An 8,886-nucleotide genomic window follows, 5' to 3' on the forward strand; every position below is an offset into this window, starting at 1 on the left:
GAAATCAAAGGGGACAAGGTTTTTATTCCAGGTTCTTCCTGGTGAGGAAGACGCAAGAAAAGTGGCGCCCCATTTTAGACCTCAGGGAGCTAAACACCTATCTCATCTCCCTATCCTTCCGGATGGTCTCTCTCCAGGACATCTTGAAGCTTATCAGCCCGGGGGATTTCATGGCCACGCTCGATCTCGAGGATGCGTATTTCCACGTTCCGATTCACCCAGCACACAGAAGGTTTCTGCGATTCACAGTAGCCAAGAGCCATTTTCAGTTCAGGGTCTTACCCTTTGAACTCCGTTCAGCCCCAAGAATTTTCACAAAGGTGCTGGCGCCAGTAGCAGCTTTCCTGCGAAGGAACCATTTCCAGGTCTTCCCCTACCTGGACGACTGGTTACTGAAAGCTCCGTCCAGGGAGGCAGCGCTGGAGGCTGTTCAAGCTTGTACCAATTTGTTTCAGAATCTGGGACTCACTCTGAACAACGAGAAGTCTTCCCTGGTTCCGCCCAGGAAGGCTCGCTTCCTGGGAGCCATCTTGGATTCCAAACTTTCAAGAGCCTTCCCTACTCAGGAAAGGAGAGACAAATTGCAAACCTTGGCTCAGGACTTGCGAACAAAAAAGTGTCTTTCAGTTCGCCGCTACAAGTCTCTTCTGGGGGTAATTTCATCGTGTATCCCACTAATTCCCCATTGCAGACCAAGGATGCGTCCTCTGCAGGAGCAACTAGACAACCAGTGGCAACAAGTCCTCGGTTGATTCGACGACAGAGTGACGGTCACTCCAAGGATGAAGGAAGCTGCCTTTTGGTGGACAGATCAAGACAACTTGTCCCAAGGTCTATCCTTTGTAAGCGACCCGTCTCCTCAAGTGGTGACAACAGACGCGTCATTGGAAGGTTGGGGGGCAGTACTGCAAGACCTGCATGTCAGCGGTCATTGGTCGCCCCAGGAGAAACACCTCCACATCAACCTGTTAGAACTCAGGGCGGTACGACTGGCTCTGCAAGCTTTTCTTCCTCGCCTGGAAGATACACAAGTGCTGATCAGGACGGACAACACCACGGCCATGCACTATGTGAACAAGGAAGGAGGAACCAGATCTCGTCCATTGTCGCAAGAGGCCCAGCAGATCTGGGAATGGGCTATCCTTCAGAGGATATCGTTGAGGGCAGAACACTTGCCAGGTGTCCTAAACGAAAATGCCGACAGACTGAGCAGGTCATCCTCAGTCAGCCACGAATGGGAATTGAATCAGAGGGTCTTGGAGGAGGTCTTCAACCAGTGGGGCAGACCGGAGATCGATCTTTTTGCCACTCCGACCAACAAGAAATGCCGGCTTTATGCAAGCAAGCTTCCCCATCGAGGTTCTCTGGGGAGTGCGCTTTCGATAGCATGGTCGAGGACATTTGTCTACGCTTTTCCTCCCATACCTCTGATTCCACGGCTCATCAGGAAGATCAAGGTGGAGCCGTGTAGGATGATCCTTATAGCCCCTGCTTGGCCGGGGCAGTTCTGGTTCACGGAACTCCATCTGCTGTCGATAGCCCCTCCTCTTCCTTTGGAGGTTCTTCCAGATCTCCTCACAATGTCCGAGGGACAAGTTTGGCACCCAGATCCGCAGTCACTACACCTGACTGCATGGCTCCTGAGCAGCGAGAATTATTGAACCTACCTATTTCAAGTGAGATTAAGGAGGTCCTTTCTCAGGCAAGAGCTCCTTCTACTAACAGGACTTACCGTCTTAAGTGGAAGAGATTTTGTTGCTGGTGCAAGAAAGAAGGCATTGATCCTTTCGCTTCCAAGCCGCATCAGATCCTTCCTTATTTGCTGTCTTTGGCCAAGTCGGGACTAGCCCATTCATCAATTAAGGTCCATTTGGAGGCAATATCGAGGTTCAGGAGGACTGGCTCTAGACCCTCCTTGTGGTCCTCCAGAATTATCAAACAATTTCTGAAAGGATTGTTCAGAGTTTATCCACCAGTGAGACCACCTCCTCCAACATGGCATCTGAATCTAGTCCTTTCTCAACTCTTGAAGGGCCCGTTCGAACCAATCCATAGTTCTGACATGAAATACCTTTCATGGAAATTGGCTCTCCTCCTCGCTCTCACGTCGGCTAGGCGTGTTGGGGAATTGCAGGCCTTGACTATCCAAGAACCTTTCCTTCAATTCAAGAGAAACACTGTCATCATGAGGACTAATCCGAGGTTTATGCCTAAAGTCCCCTCGGACTTCCACTTGAATGAACCGGTCATTCTGAAGGCGTTCTTTCCTCAACCGGCTACACCAGCAGAGAGGACATTGCATTCCCCCGATGTGCAACGGTGTTTGAAGTTCTACTTGGAGCGTACTAAGAGTTTTCGGAAAAGCTCTCAGTTATTTGTTGCCTTCAGAGGTCCAAGCAAGGGCCGTCCTCTTTCCAAGCAAGGCATTTCAAGATGGATCACGAGTGCCATTCTGCATTGTCCCACTGCTGAAGGCAAACTTCTGACATGGAAGGTTCGAGCGCATTCCACAAGATCTGTGGCTTCTACTACAGCCCTCTTCGCAGGGGTGCAGATCAAAGACATTTGCAGAGCTGCTACCTGGAGCAGCGTGCACACCTTTACCAGGCATTACTGCTTGGAGTCCCTGAAACAAGAAGATGTGGCAGTAGGACAGGCTATCCTGAGGAACCTCTTCCAATGATTGGTGAACTTTCCTTTCTTTCCCACCTTCCGTCTTTCACATTTTGTATCTTTATGTCATGTTGCCTATTGCTATATCGTGATGATACAAAATGTGGTTTGGTTACTAACTGCTTGCTACTCTGATACAAAGCATGGGAATCTATGAAAGTTCCAATACTGGGGTAAGAAAACAAGTTACTTACCTGTAACTTTGGTTCCCCAGTATTGGTAACTTTCATAGATTCCCATGCACCTGCCCACCTCCCCGAGGAAAGCTCAGCCTACAACAGATATGGTGTCTAAGTACACAACGGCTACGACAATCTGAGGCTCTGAGGTTCCTTCATGAAGGTTCTAAGGGGTGAGGCACTTCTGATTGGCTGAGGCCTAAGTTTGGTCTCTTTTACACAAAGAGGGTGATATGCTACAAAAGGCAATGAGGCCTAGGCCTTTTTCCTTGGTCTTTTGTACCTACAGCTATGGTATTTTTGTTACCGAGACTCCCATTCCGACAACGGGGAATGATACAAAGCATGGGAATCTATGAAAATTACCAATACCGGGGAACCAAAGTTACAGGTAAGTAACTTGTTTTCTTTTGGATAGTAAATTAAACTATTCCCTATCCTACAGCGCCCCCAGCGCAAGTCGTTGTAGCAACTTGCGTTGTAAAAGTTGCATGGAAAAGGTACTGCGTAGTAAAAGTTGCGTTGTAAACGCTGTTCCCCTTTTTTTCCTATCCTGGCAAGTCTGTGGATGAGGAAACCCGAAGGAACCGCTACGGTCCGGCTTCCATCTACACTTTTGCTCAGCATTATGTTTTTGACTTAAAAGTGAGTAGGAAAGGTCACTGTGCATTCTCAGTCTTCCAGGATTTTTTGGGGCATTACCAGCCATGAACCCACCCCTTGGTAGGAGACTGCTTGAGGTATCTATTCAGAATGTGAGGAAGTATCCATCAGAAAAAAAAGTTGCCTACCTTTGGTAATGCTCTTTCTAGTGGATGCTCTATTTACCTGAGAATTCTTCTCTGATTCACCCTCCTCCCCATTGCATGGCTAATTAGTCGATATGTCCTCTAGATGAGGTACCAGCATATTCAGAAACACTACAGCTGCCTTCCTGATGTTAGTCTCATTTGTTTGATTGGAAGCTTGTAAAATATAAAATTAAAAATTAACGTCAGCACACAGATAACAGCACTTTCTGGCTCCAGTGATGTCACAAGGATGCCCCGTGCGGTGATAAAACAGAGCCAGCACCACTTACCGGCATGGGAGAGCCATTGAAGAGTTTCCAGATCCGGACTGGCTCTTGCGATATTCAAAAGGAGAGGAGTCTACTTGTATATAGAGCACCCACTAGAAAGAGAGTTACCGGAGATAAGTAACTTTTTCATCAGCTCTAAAGAAAGTGATGCTTAATATGAAGTGAAACCTAGAATGGGGTTCTGTGGTCAGAGGTGCACACTAAGCACACCCTCCCATTGATGAGAGCAACTACTGGCACCTCATCGGACTGTAGAGGACTGACATTGGTGGCGGTAAAATTATTGTAATAGCAGGACAGGCCTTTTTTCCTGTTGTTTGCTAAGCAAGGTATCAAACTAGAGCAGCCTTCCTGCCTCTCTCATACCTATGAAAATATTCTGCAAGCACCCTGCAACTGAGTCTTCGGTCTATCTATGTGGGACATGAGCATGTGTATCAATTGATTGCAGAGGATGCATGTAGAGGACATGTGACGTGACTGTGAATGAATGAAAGAAACAACACTTTTAAAAGCGCGTAGCTACCCTAAGACATCCCAGCGCTCACAACCTCAGTGGACGGAGTAGATACAGATGCTTATGCAGTTTTTTGGAACAGCCAAGTTTTAAGAAATTTCCGGAAGGTCAGGTGATTAGATTCCTGGCGTAGATGAAAAGGTAGGGCGTTCCAAAGCTTAGCTGCGTTATAAGAGAAGGAAAGCCCACCACTTCTTGATTTTTTTATTTTTGGACAGATGCAAGAAGGAGGTTGGTTGAGCTGAGTTTTCTGTTAGGGCAGTACAGTGAAATAATATTTTGAGTAATTGTTGGTCCTTTCCTCCAAAAGGACTTGTGAGTGATGCATAAGGCTTTAAATGGGATTCTTTCAGATACAGGCAGCCATTGGAGCGCCCTCATTGCAGGTTTCGCGGATTGCCGATACGGGGTCTGCAGAAGTAGACGGGCGGCACAGTTCTAAGTAATCTGTAGCTTATCGATAGCTGTTTGAAGGCCCCTAGATATAGAGTGTTCCTATACTCAAGGCATGAGTGAATGAGGGCCCGTACCATCAACCTTCTGGCTAAGATGGGAAGAAGAGGGAGGATTTTGCGGAGCATCCTGAGAATGCCATAGCAGGTGGCTGATAACTTTGTCGCTAAATATTCATAGTTCTAAAAGTGATCCAACCACATGCCCAAACTTTTTATCTGATTTTTAGGTGTGGGAGCAGGGCCAAGGAATTTTGGCCCCAATGTCCCTGTATTGAACACGGTAGAGTTCCTGAGGAGCATCAGCTCCGTTTTTTCCCTGTTTCGTTTCAGGCAGGAGCATTCCATCCATTCAGCCACTTTCTCAAGACGGAGACCCAGACCCGAAGAAGCATTCTCAGTGTGATTTAGAGCCACTGTGAGATGTGTATCATCGGCATATGTCACTATTTGTATCCCGAATTGTCTGACTATCTCAGCCAGCGGGCTTATGTACACATGAAATAATGTAAGACTCAGGGAGGAGCCGTGAGGCACCCGCAGCTGAGAGGCATACGCTCTGAGAAGGTATTGCCTTTGAAGACCTGGAAAAACTTGTCCTCCAGGAAGGATTGCAGTCAGGTAATGATACTCCCTGTCACTCCAACACTCCTAACCCTAAGAGTCAGGATGCTGTGATTGACAGTGTCAAACGCAGCGCAGAGGTCAAGGAGGAGAATAGCCGCTGTACCTCCTTGGTCCAAAATGTTCCTGGATTCTTCCGCTACACCTAGAAGAGCAGTTTCAGTCCCTTTCAAGGGTCTAAAACTTGTCTGTGAGGAGTGCGGAAGGTTGTTAGATTCTAAATGTTTGGATAGGACAGCATTGACGTGTCTTTCGAGGATTTTGCTGGTCACGGGCAGGAGGGAAATGGGACGGAAGTTCCCCAAGAGGTCAGGATCCAGATTGGGCTTTTTGATAAGTGCTTTTACTATTGCACATTTCCAGGGCGAGGGAACTATACCAGAGGAGATGGATGAGTTTATCAGTTCCAGGAATACTGGAAGAATTGTATCTGCAGCTAGTTTTAGAAGATGTGGGGTGGCAGAGTCCCTAGGTGAGCCTGAATTTACAAGGGCTGAGATGGTTTGTAAAGATTTGAGATGTATCGGGGGGATTTCTTCCAACAGGACATTGATACTAGACAGACAGGTGTCCACCTGTGACAGGCCATTTTAATGTGTTGAGAGAAGGAAGGTGCTATAAATGCGAGTAAGAGCACCCTCTGTGGGGGCTTGCGGAGTGGGAAGTTTGAGGAGTGTTCTAGCAATGCCGAAAACTTCCAGCGGGGAGTTGGCTGATAAGTTAATTTCTTCCCCATAGAAAGCTGCCTGTGCCAGTTTAATCTCTGATTTATAAGATTTGCTAGCCTCTTTATATTTAAGTTTACTGGACACTGCGTAGTCCCTCCTCCATCTTCTTTCTACATTTTTACAGATTTGTTTAATCTCACGGAGCTTGGGGGAGTACCACGGGGAGATGTTGGTCCTGATTTCTTTCCGGGAGTGTATTTTGGGGAGGACCTGGTCTAAAGAGGTTTTGATCCATTCATTAAACCTGATGTTCTCTGTAGTGGGGTTGGGTTCGCCTGAAGGCTTAGTGGATTCTAGAGCTGAGATTCACTGATCTAGGGGAAGTTTAGCCCAAGTACGCTCCAGGCTATTGGTCGTGCTGAACGAAGAGGATGGGCTTCTGATATACAACGAAAAGGGAATCAGCAAGTAGTCTGACCAGGGTAAGGGGAGGGAACCCCTACTGAAAGTTCATCACTGTTCGTAAAGATAGGGTCCAGCAGATGGCCTTTAACATGAGTGGCTCCAGAGATTCTTTGTTTAAATTGGAGTGCTAAGAGGTTCTTAACCAGATCCAATGCGACTGAGTTGGTGGGGTCATCTAAATGTAGGTTTAAGTCTCCTAATACTGTGAAATTCGACGGGAGCTGGCTAAATTAGCAACTGTTTCGGGCAGGACTTTGAGAAATTGCCCATACATGCCTGAAAAGGTATGCGTAGGCGAGAAAAAGATAGAGAATGAAATACTCTCACAGTCCAGAAGAGGATCTGCCGTGATACGGCATTTAAACTGATCCTTATAATTAATGGCAATGCCACCTCCTTTACTGCTTTCACGGTCTTTCCGCTGGATATGATTTCCGGGGTGAAAGAGTCTGTACAAGGACAGGATCAGATTTATTGTTGAACCATGTCTCGGTTAGGAACGAGGCATCAGGGAGCTTTTCCTGTAAAAATATAGAAATTTGTACAGAATGTTTGGGGAGGGATCTGCAGTTTAGGAAGAACATTTCATAGGGTGCCGATGTCTGAGACGAGGTCTGGTTCTTCAAGGACTGACTAAATTTAAAAGGGAAATGAAGGCACGTAGCACTGTTATTGTATGAAGACAAGGAACGTAGGCAATTTTTGTTGGGAAACTTCATCAGGTGCAAAAGTAGGTTGCGAGAGTAAAACTATTTTTCTGGGGAGAAAGGACAGGGGGTATAGCCCCTTGCCCTGTATTGGCGCGGACGGGCGCTGACAGGCTTGCCTTTGGCATGCCGGTGGCACGTCCGCTGGCAACGCGGAAGCCATGAGTTACTTATAGGTCTAGCAGCTAGACTGCTGACCTTGTGGCCCTACTTTGGTTCCATTTTGTAGTGGCTATATGTTTGTTGTGATTAAGATAGAGGAGTAGAAGGAGAGCCTCAGACAGCAGATGTAAATTGTAGGGCTTCCACACTTGAATATTACATGTATCCTTTATAGTGAGTGGGACAGAGGAGTGTTATGGAAGGATCCGGAGCAGGGCTCCCCTTTAAAGCTAAGAAGTTTCCCCATGCCCATTTCTGGTCCATTGTACTCTGCAAAAGGCTAGACCCAACAGGTTAACAGGTAGTTAAAGAGCAGTCTTTCTTGCCTTTGTGCTCTTGTTTTGACTTCCTACAGTGAGGAAACTCCTATCTTCCCTAGGCTCCAGTCTCTTGACTTAAGTGTTGACAAATAACATGGCTGGCTGAATCTGCATAAAAATAGCAAAAGAGTAGAACTGTCCAGAACTAATTACACAACTGAACTGCTGAGATGTGCAAGGACTGTCTGCAGCTTTGACATAAAGGTGGGGCAGAACCATCTGGTCTGGAAATTGTGCACATTGACTGGAAGTCTGGGGTCCCATACCAGTGGTGACCATATGTTTTCTTAGAACTCCAGGGTTGTTGTACTGACTTCCAACTTCCCTTGCCAGTTTCAAAACCAGTTACCTAGGAAAACCTCGACTAGTCTGCCAGAAGGGTCTGCCTGGACCCTCCTTTGAGGCTGACTGACTGCTCTTGAAGGGCATTGGAGGTGCTCTTGTACGAAGAAGATGCTACTCTGAACCAGTGTCAAGAAGTGTTGTGGAATTCAAGAGGGGGCTGTGGAACTTTGGAGGGTGAGTTCTGCTAGGTGAATTAGTGACTAGAGCCAAGAAGCTCCGCAGCTTGCACAGTGGCATGATTCATAATGGGTATCTCACTAGTTTGGGAGAGACAGCTGAGCTTAAGGAAGATCCAAGTGGCAAGCCCCCAAGGACCACATGCACTGCAAACCTAGTGCATCCTTCTTTTGAAAGATACTGGCGTAACTTACCTGAGGTTGTGGGTGTGAGCACTTATAAGGTGAAGCACAACTCCATGGGTTGTGCTGGATTACCTGAGGTTGTGGGTGTGAGCACTTATGAGGGGAAGCACAACCCCATGGATTGTGCTGGAACAGGAACTAAAACAGCCCAGCCTGGTGTGCCTCGTGACGTGTGCACGACCAGGAGTGGGTCTGCTCCAGCTGACAGAACAGCAAGCCTGACCTGCTTTAAAAGGACTTCACAAACTCTTTGCCAAGAAAGAGAGCTACAGAAGCATTGTGCCTAAGACAAGCAGAAGGGTGGTCTTCTATTTGGTGCCTGAGACTGTGA

This window comes from Lissotriton helveticus, chromosome 1_1, assembly GCF_964261635.1.
Source record: "Lissotriton helveticus chromosome 1_1, aLisHel1.1, whole genome shotgun sequence".
Lineage (NCBI taxonomy): Eukaryota > Metazoa > Chordata > Amphibia > Caudata > Salamandridae > Lissotriton > Lissotriton helveticus.